Source organism: Phyllostomus discolor, chromosome 3 (genome assembly GCF_004126475.2).
Source record: "Phyllostomus discolor isolate MPI-MPIP mPhyDis1 chromosome 3, mPhyDis1.pri.v3, whole genome shotgun sequence".
Lineage (NCBI taxonomy): Eukaryota > Metazoa > Chordata > Mammalia > Chiroptera > Phyllostomidae > Phyllostomus > Phyllostomus discolor.
The window spans coordinates 67,907,770-67,923,452 of NC_040905.2; the positions used below are offsets into that span (position 1 = coordinate 67,907,770).

Below are 15,683 nucleotides of genomic sequence, written 5' to 3' on the forward strand. Positions count from 1 at the left end.
TAGTGACAGGAAATCTCCAGTGAGTGTCTAATTAACAGGTCTTTCCCTCTCACTACGCGTCAAAACTGCTCCTAAATACTTTATACACAGTAATCGGTTCATTTTTCGAACAGATGCTCAGGAAGTAGTTGCTTTTATCATCTGTTTTACAGATGAGGAAACTGCAGCATACAGAGAGTAAAAAACATTTTTTAAAAAATGACAATAGTTTAAAATACCACAATATGTATACAAGACTCAATCATTTTGCAGATATTTTGTTATTTGTATTTGTTTTACAGTTATATCTCAAAACACCCCATCCATTATTTGTGTCTTTCCTAAAAACAGTTATATTGAGGTATAATTTACATACACAACATATCTTGTGTACATGTACCATTCAGTGATGTTTAATACATTTATAGAGTCATGAAACCATTGCCACAGTGTAGTTTTAGAGCTTTTTCATCAATGTGTAAATTTTCTTTGAGCCAGTGCACATCAGTTGCTACACTTGCCCCTCCAACCGCAGGCAGTCCCAGACCTGCCCCTTCTGCACATTTCATGTAAGGAGAATCATGTACTGTATGATCTTTTGTGACTGGCTCCTTCCACTTAGTGTAGTGTTTTATGTTTGTTTTATTTGTTTCTTTTAATTTGAAACCAGAACCTGAGGGGTCTGCTCCAGAGTTAGGTTTCTTTTCTTTTCTTTTTCTTAAAAAAAAGATTATTTACTTATTTGATTTTAGAGAGAGGGGAAGGAAGGGAGAAAGAGAGGGAGAGAAACATCAATGTGTGGTTGCCTCTCACGTGCCCCCTACTGGGGACCTGACCCACAACCCAGGAATGTGCCCTTAGGCTGGGAATTGAACTGGCGACCCTTTGGTTTGTAGGCCAGCACTCAATCCACTGAGCCACATGAGTCAGGGCTTAGTGTGATATTTTCAAGTCTTGTTCATGTTGTAGCACTTCTTAGTACTTCATTTCTTTTCATTGCTGAGCTATACAGGATGGGGTAAAAGTAGGTTCATATGGGAAATAGTACAACAATGAATAAATAATAATACAAGAATAAACTCTGTGTTTCTTGTAGTAACGACTGTAAACTTACCTTTACCCTACCCCGTATTCTATTATATGGATGCGTCTCATTTAGTGTATCCCTTCACAAGCTGATGGAGACTTTTCTTTCCAGTTTGGGCCTATTTTGAACAATGCTGCTAAGAACATTTGTGTATAGGTCTTTGTGTAGACATATGCTTTCATTCCCTTTGGTAGATTACTAAGAATGTAATTGCTGGGCCATATGGTAAGTTTATCTTTAACTTTATAAGACTGCCAAACTGTTTTCCACAGCAACTGTATCATTTTACATTCCAACCAGCAGTGTGTGAATGTCCTAAATTCTCCACACCCTCACCAATATTCTGCATTGCTTGTCCTTTTGATAGAGTTATTCTACTGGGCATGTAGTGGTATCTTCTGGTGGTTTTAATTTGCACATTTCTTTTTTTTTAAAGATTTTATTTATTTATTTTTAGAGAGGGAAGGGAGGGAGAGGGAGAGAGAGAGAAACATCAATGTGCGGTTGCTGGGGGTCATGGCCTGCAACCCAGGCATGTACCCTGACTGGGAATCGAACCTGCAACACTTTGGTTCCCAGCCCGCGCTCAATCCACTGAGCTACGCCAGCCAGGGCTAATTTGCACATTTCTAATGACTATGATGTGGAACCCCATTTAGCACAGAGGCTCTTAACCAATTTTAGAAAATAACTTCCTTTGAAATGCTGATGAAAACTATGGACCCATCCCAAAATACATAAATGTGTATGTGTGGATTTACATGTATACAAGGGGGATACCCTCAGAAAACCAGAATTTATTTATAAGAATTGTATACTTATTCTTACATGTTTAAACTTCAGTCACCCTCAAAGTACTCTCCATTTGATGCAATACATCTATTGAGATTTTTTTCCACTGCTCAAAACAGTTTTGAACTTGTCAATTTTGATGCCTTTTAGTGCTTGTGCCATTTTTTGTTTCACCTTTTCCATATCTGCAAAACATTTCCCTTTGAGGACTTTTTTCATCCAGGGAAACAAAACAATGTCTCTCAGGGCAAGACTGGGTAAACAGAAAGGTTGGGGGGTGGGGGTCATGCCGTTTTTGGTCAGCGACTGCTGAACACCCTGCTCAGTATGGGCAGGTGCGCTCATAAAACACTCATCATGAAATGGGGAGTGTTATGAAAGAGTCTTCCAAAAAAATGTACTGAAGCCAAATGTAGCCTCTCACAACAATGCCAGCTGGTACACTGATACAGATGGGTTCCTAGAACGCTCACCTAGTACAGGGGGAAGCCTGTAATACAAGGGGCCCACCTTCCAGAAGATAATTCTGGGGATTTTTCTGGGTCCCCACTCCTATTTGTGTATGTGCGCGTGTAAGTACATATGCATGTGTGCATGTATACACATGTAAACATTTCTTGCAACTCATGGATGGATGGATACAAAGATATTCTTTATCTAAAGATAATATTTCATAGTTATATAGAACTTTATAAAGTATTTTCATGGACTCTATCTTTTTTACTCTTTACAACTATCCTATAAAGTAGGAAGCTAATGTTATCCCTATTTTCTAGAGAAAGAAACTAAGTTTCAACCAGTTGCCTCATGGTTACATGGACAGAGATTGAAGGTAAGCACTGGTCTTCTGGCTCTGCCTTCCACACAGCTTCTCTCTCATGTTGCCTTCTTAGGCCCCTACAGTGTGGGAGATTGCTGGTTCTTAGACGCAGCACTTGAAGGCTGTAGTATTCAACATTTTAGAAGACAGTATTTCCTGAAGCCATCAGCTTTCCTTGAATAGAGACAAAGAGCTGAAATTTTGATCTGTTTTAGGAAATATTAGAAGTTAGCACCTCATATAGTAATTGTGTATGGCCAATACTATGACATTAGAAACCAGCAGAATATATTTTCATTTGTTTTAATAAGGACAAATAATTTGCATAACTATAAATCATGGCTAATTATGTATATCATTTCCCCAATGGCATCTTAAACTGTAAATAAAAAGGAGAGGAAACATAAAGCCTGGAGAATATATTTTCTTCTGCTCATTTGCTAACAGCAAATATTCCCTGTGTCTGCTTTCCTTCGAGCCCATTATGTAGATTTGATGATACAATACTGGTCTCTGAGAGTAGCCCTAGTAGGTCACTCCGGAGCTACCATGTTCTCCCATGTCCTTTGCTGTTGGAACATGCAGAAGAGAACACTCACATGGCGCATGATACACACCAGGAAGAGTACCTGAAGTCCCATTTGAGGCTCTTTCCCCTCTGCTCAAGTTGTAGCTGTGTGAGAAGAATAAGGCTAGGATAAAAATGAGGGTTGTTGTCTCTTACATGGTCTCCATCATGGCCCAGACTCCGTTATCACCAATCTCACCTGCTTCCCCATTGCCTGTGATTACGAGCCTGTGGCTGCCTGGAACCAGGTGTGATAAAAGCCACGGACTCAGAGCCTGTATGGGAAGTGTGGGTGCTCTTGCTGCTGTGCATATTTATGTTACTTTTTACCGTGGTTTCACCAGCCCAAGCACCCTGATGCTCTGATCTTGTGGAGACACAGGGATTGGAAAATGTTCTCTGTTCAGCCTAATCCTACTGCTACCGGAACTGTGGCTCGATATTCCCCATTCAAACGTTTTCAAGAGACAAAGAACAAGAATCCGTTTTCTATCTTACAGCCATAGCCTTTGGGTTGTCAATTTGTCCCTTAAGTGAAAGTCAGCCCTTCAGTTTGGCAATAATTCTTTAATGGGTTCTGTTTGATTTCTTCCCTCCAGTTCTGCCAAAAGTCTCACTTTTGTCGGTACTGGAAACAGTGATGATTTGTTTAAGACCCTGGTTTCCCCACAATTTGACATTCTCCTTTCCAAGACATGAAAAGGCTCTCGCTCCATTTTTGAAAGAATTCCTGAGCTACATCAGAGATCCAGCGGCTCCAGTGTGCAGGGTTGATTAGAATAGCAGGGGTGCCAAAGGGATTTACAAGGAATTGCTCAGCGAGGTCCAGAAGCTATTGACGGAGAGTAAAGGAACTCAGGCTGTTGATGCCAGATGGCCTGGGATAAAGTTGACATTGTCTATCATGAAATAAGATTTCTGCAGCAGGAATCCCAGAGGTCACACTGCTCAGCAAAGGGAAATAGTAAACAATAGTAATGACAAAAAAAACCCAGCCCAGAGTGAACCCACTTCTAAATTAAATTATTCCTTATAAACAAAAATACAGACAAGGACTCTGTGTCTGTCTACACCTTGGGCTCTGTGGTGAAATAAAATTATGTACAGGTGTTTTGAGTTTTTTGCTTTGGTCAAAATTTTGGTTTGAACACACTAGGAATTTTTTTTTATTGTTGTAAGGCCTCTTTGTCTCAGAAAAGAGAAAAAGGCTGGGACACTCTACCAACATATTTCATTTTATCTGAAGGTGCTGTCACGAACATCCACAAACTAAGGGTGAGGGAAAAAGGCATCTTTAGCTGTGAAAAATAGCTAAATCTCAGTGGGGAAACCAGAGCCAAGATAAATTTAGAGGGAAAGAAAGCATGTCCTGAAGCAACACACCACATGAAAGGATGCATGAAATATACATCTAGAGTGCTATACTTAAAGCTACCGGGATGAAGCAAAACTGAAGGATGAGTGTCTCTTGGAGCCTTATTAATGATGCTGGGGGCCCTTTATCTCCAGGCAGCAGTTTGCAGGCACCCTTCCCCACTGGTGATGGACAACCATCACTTTTCGATAGCTATGAGATGATGGCCTCTGTTCATGTCTTAGCTGATAGGATTAGGAGAGCAGAGATGCTGGCAAAGGCCAGAGGAAGGGAAAGATATGAGTGTTTTCTCACTGTAGTGACTTTGTTATCTTTGTTCTGTGATTAGATAGAAGTCTTAAGTCCAGGTACTGTGAGCCCCTCACTATATGACTCCCAATTATTACACACATACATTTGGATATGTGGGCATGTATTTGTTTATTTGGTATGTACTTTCCCCCCTCTGGCTAGGCAAGAAGAGATGGATGAGGAACAGAGAGTGAAGAGAGCATGGAAGTCAGACCCTTGTTTGGGGGTGGCATGGGTTCCCCATTGAACTTTGTGCATTTAACCTCTCTCTTTTTGCTTTCAGCAAGAAACTGAGATGGTGACAATTTTAGTGCCCCCAAAGTTGCTGAACCTCTCCAGTCAGAATGTACTACTGCTCTTTCTCTGCCTTGATAATGCTGCCTGGCTGCAGTTGTGACATCAGGAGACATTAACTGGCTGCACACTCAGATTTTGTGCTTTTCTTTTTCATCTGCCTGCAGTGGTGAAGCATTTGGTACAAGTGATAAATCCATGCTGGCAGGACCACGTTGTTTCTTGGCACCAGGGAGACTCTGGGCTCCAGGAGACACAGGCGGCTCTGGAGGCTGAAGGAGTTCATTGTGCAGACAGGCTTCCCTCGGGAAAGTCAGCCGAGTGGAGTGATGCTAATGATGTTGGGGTCGGGGCTGCCCAGGCTCTGCAGCTTTGAAGGGACACTTTCAGCCTCAATCACACGTCTCACTTGCCACCACTTTTCTTGGCTCCTAAGCTATCCTTAGAGTACAACAGCTACCACCCAATACTTTCCTCACAACAGAAAGACTGTGAAGTAGTAAATCTGAGTCATACTCATGACCTTGTTCAAAATTGTCAAAGAGTTACCAGGATAACCATAAAATCAAGACATTTTATGTTTAAGTACTGCTATTGAATGTCTGTCCTCCAAAGCTTCCCTCTGAACTAGTGTGTTGTTGGTTCACACAGATGAGCTGGGTTTGAATCCTCACTGCACCACTAATCGGATCACTTATGTGACCTTGAGCCAGTACTTAACCTCTCTGTGCCTTAGTTTCCTTACCTGTAAAATAGGGTTGTTTTATAAGGATTGAGTTAATATATATTTTATAAAGTGTTCAGAACAGTGCCGGGCCCTTTATAAGTTAGGTATACATGTTAACTTTCATTATTATGCAGAAATTTGATGAAAGTGAAGAGTAAGAGCCCAGGAAATTTGTTTACCAAGAAGCTTTAATATGAGTAACAGGGTAACTTTATTTAAACTAAGTTCCTTTATCTGTCTTTTTTTTCCCCACTCCAAGAATTACAGCTGCATGAACAAGAGGAAGGACGTAATCTCTGGAAATCTCAGGGTCCTCATCTGTAAAATGAGAGTACCAGAACCTTCTTTTGTGAGGATGAAATCATCTGTATAATGTGTTTGGCACATAGCTATCCAATGAAGGTCCTTTCTTTCCCACACCTGGGTCCACTTTCAGTTTAAGTGCAAATGAAGCATCCCTACTATATCTTCAGGACTCAGGGAAGCTGTGAGAAAAGCTCTAGGCCACTCCACCCTCCACCCAGTAACACCCTGCCTCGGGTGGAGGGAGAAGACAGAAGACAGAAGGGAAGGAGGCGGGGGGGGACGTTGCTGTCCTATCTTGGAAGGAAGCTGTGATGATCTGAGTGGTTGGCTCTCTGCCTGGATCCTTCTCATTCAGGTGACAGAGCTCACTTATTGAAGGCTCTCTGCCCCTTACCCAGAGATGGAGAAGCGTCAGTACTTGCCTCTGGCTACAGCTACACTTAGGTGGAAGGTCCCCTGTAGCCCCCAGGGAGATGCTGCCTGCTGGCCAGATCCAGGCACTCGCTGCTCTCTCCGCCTCTCTCTGTGCTCTCTTCCTGACAGGCTGCCTTTTGGACCTTTGCCAAGCCCTGCCCCTCCTGGATTCACATTCTAGGTTTGAAAGAATTTCTCTCCCCTTACCACCCTTTCCACTCCCTTCCTTCCACTAGTGTGGAAGGGAGTGTGTCTGTATCTTCTGCCAGATGTTGTACTGGACACTAAGGCCCTGCACAGCTTTAACCTTGGGCTGATTTCCTGGTCTCATTCCTGACAGTTCCACAGCTCGTTCTCTGGCCATGTTCTTAGACCATGGGAATTTTCCAAAGCCAGCATGCTTATTCTTACTCATGGTCCTTCGACAGGCTCATTCTCACCCTCATTATGAAAGGGATGACCCAGTTCTTCTGAGGGGGGTGTTTTATTCTCAGTGGATTCAGATGTTTATCTCCACAGAGAATGGCCTACACAGCACAGCCAAGGCATCTCGTCCTCTAACATCTTTGCAGGTGCCCCGCTTCTTTGCTTTAAAAAAAATTGGAACGAGTTATGGACTAAAGTTTTTGCCCCCCACCCCAAACTCACATGTTAAAATCCTAACCTTCAATGTGACGACGGTATTAGAAGGTCAGGCTCTTGAGAGGTGACTAGATTGTGAGGGTCGAGCCCTCATGAATGGGATCAATGTCCCCTTCTACAATGTGAGGACACATCAGAAAGACAGATGTCTATGGATCAGATACCAAATCTGCCAGAGCCTTGATGTTGGACTTCCCAGTCTCTAGAACTATGAGGAAGAAATGTTTGCTATTTCAGTCACCAAGCCTATGGTATTTTTATTAAGCAACCTGAACGGACTATGGCAGGGTGATTGACCTGAAGGAAGAATTTTGTTTTTCCTTTGAAATATCACACTCCACCCTTCTATTTCATCCCTCCTGACATCACTTTGATCCAAGGCCTTGGCATCTCATATCTTCATCACTCCAGCAGCCTCCTGGCTGAGCTTCTTGAGACCAGTAAAATCTTGACAACATAATCAGAACCATCTGATATCGCCCACACAAGGGCTGCTTGCACTGCACTGCCCACGGCGCCATTGCCAACTTATTGCCTCTCAGCTCCTAATTTATACTTCATTGCCTGATTTGTGAAAATAGATCTGGGACTTTTAATTTTTTTCCTTTTCCAGCTGACATGAAGTTAAGCTTTGCCAGTACAGAGTGCTGGGGAGACACGGCAGGGAGAAGGGTTCTTCTTCCTGGTTCCAGTGGACAGTTCCGAAAGCACCAAGAGTGTGCTGCATTTTTCTCTACTCCTCGGACCTCCAGGTTTCCTCCAGTGCTAAGTGCTAGTAGATGTGGCTTTCCCAAGGTTTCTCGGTTCTCAGTTTCAGGAGCAGTGGCCTTGTAAGGAGTCCCAGACAGTGATGTACACTATCTTGGAGTTCTATTCTGCATACCCTTTCCTCAACCCTGTGGGACTGCACATATAGGAAATTACCCACCTTGGGTATGAGGTGCCCAGAAGTACATTAGGTTCTTACAGAGGGAGGCATCTCCAGGTCCCAGTTTTAACGGCATACACAGTGGCACCCGGTACCCTCTATGCACCCAACTCCCTCTGTGTGCCCAGCCTTGGTTCACCTATATTGTGGACATTCGTTTTTTTTTTTTTTTTTTTTTTTTTTTTGTGGCTGTCCCAAAGCAGACACTACGCTCTCTAGACCTCCCACCTACAGCTGTACCCTGTCACCCCCAGTACTCCTGATTCCCTGCACACCTGTCCAGCAGTTGTGGACCATCTGAGTTCCAGCAAGTTGTTTTTGCTAGCCTAGAGACTGTGGACCAGCTCTGGCCCAGGCAACCCAGCAAAATCCCCCATCATTCAGTGGCTGCGGCCAACCTCCCTAAAGAGACCTGAACCTTTACTTTTGAATTAGTGCTTCTTTGGTTGCTTCTCTCTTTGCTTTGTATCTTTTAGAAGGTATCTTCTTTTTTTCTATCTTTATAATTACTTTCCTATAATTACTTCTGGTTAATAGTTCTTTATATTAAATTTCCTCTGTTCAAATGACTGTGTGCGATGGTTAGTTTTATGTATCAATTTGACTAAGCTATGGTGCCTAGATATTTGGTCAAACACCATTCTAGATGTTGCTGTGAAGGTATTTTTCAGATGTGATTAACCTTGAAATCAATTGCACTTGAATAAAGGAGATTACTCTCCATAATGTGGGTGGGCCTCCTTCAATCGGCTGAAGGCCTTAGGAGAAATGGACAGAGGTCTCGCAGAGGAAGACGGAATTCTGCCTCCAGACTGCCTTTAGACTCCCCCTTCAACAGCGACTTTCCTGGGTCTCCAGACTGCTGGACTGTCCCATAGAATTCAGACTTGCCAGCCTTCGGAATTGTGTGAACCAGGTTCTTAAAATCAATGTCCTCCCCCTACACACACGTATCCTACTGGCCCTGTTTTCTGTGGAGAACCCTTACTAATATACCACGTGGTTTCAAACTCCTGAGTGGGCCCAGATTGCTAGACTTGTGAACACATCAAAAATATTCAATCGAGGCTCTCCTGCTGATTCCTCATCCCTTCCATAACCTGGCCCCACCATACCTACCCAATTATATTAACAGTCCTTGGTGTCCCAGGAATTCCTCACTCACTTTTTCTCTTCCTGTGCTCGTTTCAAGTCATCATTTGTGTCCTTCCATTTTTTCTCTTTCTAGTTATATTCTAGCCATCCTCCAAGGTCCAGTTCAAATTCCTCTTTCTCCATGAAGTATTTTTTTTCCTCTTACAGCCATCACTATTCTCTCTCTTCCTATGAAGCATGCCTGCGCCATATGATTGAGTGCCGAACGAGATAGTGCCTCATGTGTTTTTTTTTTTGCTAATAGCTATTGAGATTGAGTTTTTATTATGTACTGTGCTGTGTACTTCTAATCATCTCAAGTGGGAGATACTCCATCAAACACTCTCTGTATGGACTATGGGCTCCCCCAAGAGTCACCATATAATCAAAAATTGTCTTCTTTTTCTGAGGAACCAAATGGCATAGCAAACTGGGACTATGGCCTGTCATCCTTAAGTAAGACATCATAAAATCAGGACATACCCTTTTCAGAAGATAAATGACAGGGACATAGATGAGGGAGAGGGCATATAATATGTGCCATATTCCTGTGAGAAATCTCTCTGAGCATCTGAAAATTATAACTGCCTGCTGGTTTACTATTTCTAGTAAGTAATAAAGAGAAACCTTTCTACTGAACCTGCCTCCAGGGAGATGACCCATCCTCTGATCCACAGTGAAACCTCAGGGAGGGAATGAAAAGGCTCAGGAAACATTCCCCTCTTTTAGTAGTTGCTGTGTCATGTCCATAGAGTTTACTGGGAGTTTTTAGCAAAACCCCTTCTGTCTAACCTCAAAAGAATGGGATGACTCAGACCTTTGGAAAAAAGGAAAAGAAATTCATCAGCACAGTGCTGCATACAGTGTAGGTGATTTCTGGATGCCATGTAGCCTTGTCTTGAGTGAAGCTGAAAATGGCAGCAGTTTTGTCCTGACTCTTCATGTCCACAAAGGTTTGTCTTAATATTCTTTGTTGATTTGGGCAAGGTTATAAAAGGATCTCATGGTGAGGGTTACATTATCTGCATTCTCCACACGGGGAAGGGGGGTCATATGAGGTTAAGTAATTTGGCCAAGGAAATGCAGCTAGTGGGCGGTAAAGCCAGGATGTGCACCAAAGCTTGCCTGACCGTGACACAAGGCTATCTCTGTGGAGTAAGATTTATTTCATAAAGGCTAGACATACTAATGTCATGCTTATATTCTCCTTGGGGGGTCAGGGCTGTTTTTATCCCTAACTTTTAGTTCAGGATTTGGCTTAGAAAACCTCATCAAATTGCCCAGGCCCATCCAGGTAGTGAGTTAGCAGGGTCAAGGCCTGGATGCCAGTCTGTGAGATCTAGAGACAGTGCTCTTGTGTATTTGTAGATAGACTATTTCGTGTGGGTATTACTGACCAAGGTAGATTTAAGTTCCATCTGAGCAGACATTGTGGTTTTTCCCCCCCAGATAGTGGCTAAGACAGTGCTGGGTCCAAAGCACTCAAGTCATGAACAATGATCACGGTGGACAACTGCAAAGGAGCCCAGAGTCCTGAATTCCAGCACCAGCTTCTTTTGGAATAAGTCACTAGTGGGTTTTTTTTTTAAATTTCTTCACAGCTATGACCTGACCTCTCTAGAGACAAGTCTCCTTAGGTCCATGTTCAGAAAAATTTCCCTTTTCCTGGAATTGTGTGAAGGCTACTTGTCTGGTGACTTGGGCCTTTTTTCTGATCCTCAAGTCCATACCAAGATATAAGACTGGTTCTAGAGGACATGCTATTCAGGATAGATGACAGTGATAATGATGGCCATGCCTGATTTTAGATTGCATAAAGGTGGTGCTGGGTACACTGAACTCTGGTGCTCTGGCCGTGCTCTGCTCCTTAGGGGGCCCCTTACTCACTAGCTGTCACAGGGGGTGGAAAAATGCTTGTGAGCTACTTGCCTAGATTCAGACAGTGACCAAGCAGAATGCTTCCACCACTATTTGCCTTTAGTTCAGAGATCTCACTGATCTCTGAGTTCTTCCCCCATGCTGAGGACAAAGAAAAATAACATAATGGAAGAAGTATTCTAATCACTGATTAGACAAAAGCTTTGGGATGGTGTGTAGGTTTAATTTGTTACTGTGTTCCATTTTTGCACAGAAGCAGAAGAATTGGATCGGTATTAATTTTACCTTCAGTAGAAAAATACTTCAAATCTCAGCGCTAAATGGTATTTTCCTATGAAATGTTTTAACTCTATGAACTCTACTTTTATTCTACTCATACAGATGTAAAAAATGCCCCAGCTCTACAGTCTAGAGATATTCTCTTTCAGGATTGGAAACTGTGATTTATTGGAAATATTATTGAATATAACAGCAAGAATGACTGCCTTTAATTTTCTGCCTATTTAGTTCTAAGGATTGTGTTGGGTGCTTTACATGTGTTAGTTTATTTAATTTACAGAATATCCCTTTAGGATCTGTGTAGGTCCTTTTATGACAATTTGAATTATGCAAATTTGGAGTAGTATTGTGCAAACATCAGGCACAAAATCAGAAAACCTCTCAAATTAAATTAAAAAATCAAACAAGTATTTCAAAACATATGGGCCAAGAGAACTCTGTTTCTATTGCCACAAGGCAGTATTTCTTTAGCCAGTAACCAGAAGCACCTGCCATTTTCTGCCAAGATTAGTCTTGGATTCCATCAGTTCTTGAGAAAATATTCTTTGTATAAAATGCAACTGTCGTTTATTGTAGTCCCAGAAGGCACAGGGCAGTGTGGGGCATTCTTTGCACCTGGTGAGCAATCAGTAAATGATCATTTAGTCACAGGGGTGTTCAGCCTGCAGCCCAAGTCCACATAGGGCCCAGGATGGCTGTGCATGCAGCCCAGCACAGAATCATAAATTAACTTAAAACATTATGAGATGTTTTTGTGATTATGTCTCATAATATATTTAATGTGTGGCCCAAGCCAAATCTTCTTCCAGTGTGGCCTAGAGACGCCAAAATGTTGGAGACCCCTGACAGTGGATCTGAACAGGCTACAGGGGAGTGTGGTCACAAACAAGCTCACTAGTCCTTCACCTTTGCAAACATGAGCCTGACCACCATCCTTTCAGCCCTTGCTAGCTCATGGACAAGTTTGCATTTCCAGCTAAGGCTGCAAAATAACTTGAGAGGTCCAGCCAAGTACCACTAAGTAGCTTTAATTCCATCCTCTCAATATGGCTCTTCAGTTCCTTCCTTGTTTTTCTCTCTCTCTTTCTCTCCTTACTGACTTCAGCAAAATAGCACATGTGTAAGGGTTTTTCATGTATAAACTTTTATTTTTGAATAATTATAGATTCACAGGAAGTTGAAAGAGTAATACAGACAGGTCCTATGTACCCTGCACTCAGTTCCTCCAGAGGTAACAACTCATAGAAGCAGAGCAGCATGTGTGTTTTTGACGAGCAGTAGCTCGCTCGTTTTAACTTCTAAGGGAAAAATGCATGTTGAGGAGCAGACAACTTCTCATCAGGCCTCACACTAGGGCAGGCTTCATGTGTGCCACCGGACCACTGCACAAAGCTCCATCAACAGAAGGATGCAATCAGCATCTTGAAAGTTTTAATGATTTTGCCTAGAATTATGTTTTGTATGAGAATTAGGTGGAACAATGGAGCATGTGCCAGAGGCTGGGAGCCTTGTCTCATGTGTGGGTCCACTTCTCTGTTTCTGTAGGACACAGTGTGGGTCTCTGGCTCCCTGGCTCCCACCCAGTGACCACTGTTCCCTTCCCTTGCTGCAGGGGGCTGGGTGTGGGTACCAGAGTGTTCGGTGGGGAGGAAGGCATTTGGTGCCTGGGATGGTCTGCACTTGCCCCACGAGTATCCTGAGGGACATATTTGGTATTAAATCACAGATACAGAATGCTGTGACAAGCCATGAGAGAGATGGCAGAAGAAAGAAAAAAGCTTTTAAACTGCATTTTGAACAGAGGACCATTTTCATTTGGTGCTGAGCCCTACAAATTATATTGCCAGCACTACTTAAAACTATTTTATAGCCCAATCTCTTACAAGAAACCTAGGCATGAACATGAATATTTATCAGGAAATAGGAAACTTTGACAGAAACACAGAGGAATATCTGTTTGTGAAAGGCAAAATTAGTTCCCACTAAGGCCAGAGAAATCTTCCTAAAGCACATTCTTACCAAGCCAGAGACTGCTCTCCAACACACTGTTCACTGCTCACAGAATACATTCCACAGCCACAGCAGGGCCCTGGGGTCTCAGTCAATAACATCCCCTCATCCTGTCTCCCGAATTTCAGGCTCCACCAGACCTTAATTCAGACTCAAGCTTGCTGCCAACTAAGTACACTACATGCTCTCCTAGTTCTGTGCCTTTGCTTACACTATTGTATTTGTAAAATGCCAATTTAATCACTCTTTGAAGCTGAACTATCACATCTCTCCTAAAGCTCCCAGCCTGTGCCCACCTCATGGCCTTGACATGTTTCCTCTGTTCATATCGTTCTTTTCTAGGTCTCTACAGCTAGAACCATCTCATCGTTCAGAAGGAAGGTCCCCTTCCAGAGAGCTCTACCTGAATACCTGCACTAAGTTAAACTCCATCCCATCTTATCCAATTCCTCTTCTATTAATTGTGTTGATCATTTTATAAATTGACTTTCCATATTTAATTATTTTTTTACTGGTTTAATGATCATCTCTCCCCATGAGAGTAGGACCCTTTTTTGCCTTATTTATTTATACATATACATGCCTTAAACTATGCCTTGTGTTATATGTGTTGAGTAAAGAAAGGGCCCTTTCTCTCTTCAAACACTGAAGTATGCTGTATGTCATATATTGGTTACATGTTTTCTTTCTTCTAGGCTACTGGCTCCTAGAAGGTGGGGAAAGATTCATTCTTATCATTCACAATGCCTCAGAGAGACCTTGGCTCCCATAAGTCTTCATTGAATTCAGTTATAAAAATAAATGGTGCAGAGGCAGAGCATTTCCCTTCTCTTTCAGAACAATTGGACACAGCATTAAGGCAGAGAGATCAAAACTAATTGCCAGAACGAGAAGCACATGCCATTTTAGGCATCCACTGCGTCTGTATCAAGGACGGGCTTGGAAAAGGGTGTAATCAACTAAGAGCACACAGTATCCAGTGTGACCTCTGTGCTCATCACAAGGCCATTCTCTTCAGGTGGTTGGTTGCCTTTGTGGCCTGTGGGATGAAAAGTTTCTCAAAATAGAGACCAGGGATGAGGTCTAGTTCTGATGGGAGGGATCAGAGCTGGCGGGCACCTTCTTTATGAGCATTGGGCACCTGTGTTATTCTTTTAGCAAAGCACTTTGATTTTCATTAGCAATAAAAATGGAGATACCCACAAATCATTCTGGGAATCTAGGGGATGTGAACAAGGTAAAGTGGATTATTAATCTAAAGGGTGACAGGTATGGGGCAGAAATGGGACCATTAAGTCAAAATAGTGTACTTAAAAAAAACAAAAACAAAGAAGAAGAGTGGCCTATTCTGGTTGTCCTTGGACAAGAACATGAGGCCTGCTGGCCAGCTCAGCTGGGTTGAGATGAGGCTCTGTAAGCTCCAGGATAAGAGACTGGAGCTGCAAAAGATCTCCAGGTGCCAGAGAACAGAGTCATTATTCACGAGGCTGGGGGTGGGGAGATTTGGAGGCCAGGCAGGGACAGAGGGTGTGCAGTGTTCTATCCTGAAACTTGTTCACACAACTTCCTCCTCCCTTACTCCACAGAGGAGTTTCTCAGTGGAAATGCTGAGCCTCAAAGATCAGCACAGCTATTTCTGCTGCTAATGGAGAATTTGGATGGCTCCCCTGCCCTCCTAACTGTGCAAAGACCTAGGATGGGGCACCTCTGTGCTGTGATGACAAGTGGTTTCATTCCTGGGGACAGTTAGAAATTCAGAGAGTATGTCTTGGAGGGAAGGGCAGTGCATGGTATGCATAGAACAGCATAAAACTATGTAGACTATGGGATAACAAGAATCACGCTGAAGCTCCTGAGACCTGTCTGCTGGGGTCACATACCTCCTCAGAAAGCTGAGATTAATTCTGGGCACAGATAGAAAAGGGTGTGATGATGCGGGATTCTGGAGCTGGTCAGGGGAGGTGATGTTAAGGAGATCCCACAGGCCAGGTCCTGGACAGCTTGGTGGAGTGAAGGTTTACGTTAGCCTTCTTGCTGGACTGAAAATGCCTACTGTGTAACAGGGCAGCATTGCTGGTCTCCGATAAGATAGCCTCCTCCCCTGGGTCTTCAGTGCTCAAGCTAGCATTTTAAGCCAGCTCTGGGCTACGGTGAGAGAG

General features: G+C 43.0%; 1 protein-coding gene and 1 long non-coding RNA gene across 10 annotated transcripts in view; one reads left to right on the forward strand and one right to left on the reverse strand.

The window, feature by feature from the left end:
• LOC118499499 overlaps positions 1-15,683 on the reverse strand; it is a 107,153-nt gene that overhangs the window by 14,507 nt on the left and 76,963 nt on the right. The gene's annotated exons all lie outside the window — the stretch shown is intronic.
• Positions 1,984-14,842, forward strand: LOC118499500. The gene is made up of 2 exons (XR_004901993.1): positions 1,984-2,690; positions 5,196-14,842. It is a non-coding gene; the product is annotated as an uncharacterized LOC118499500 (long non-coding RNA).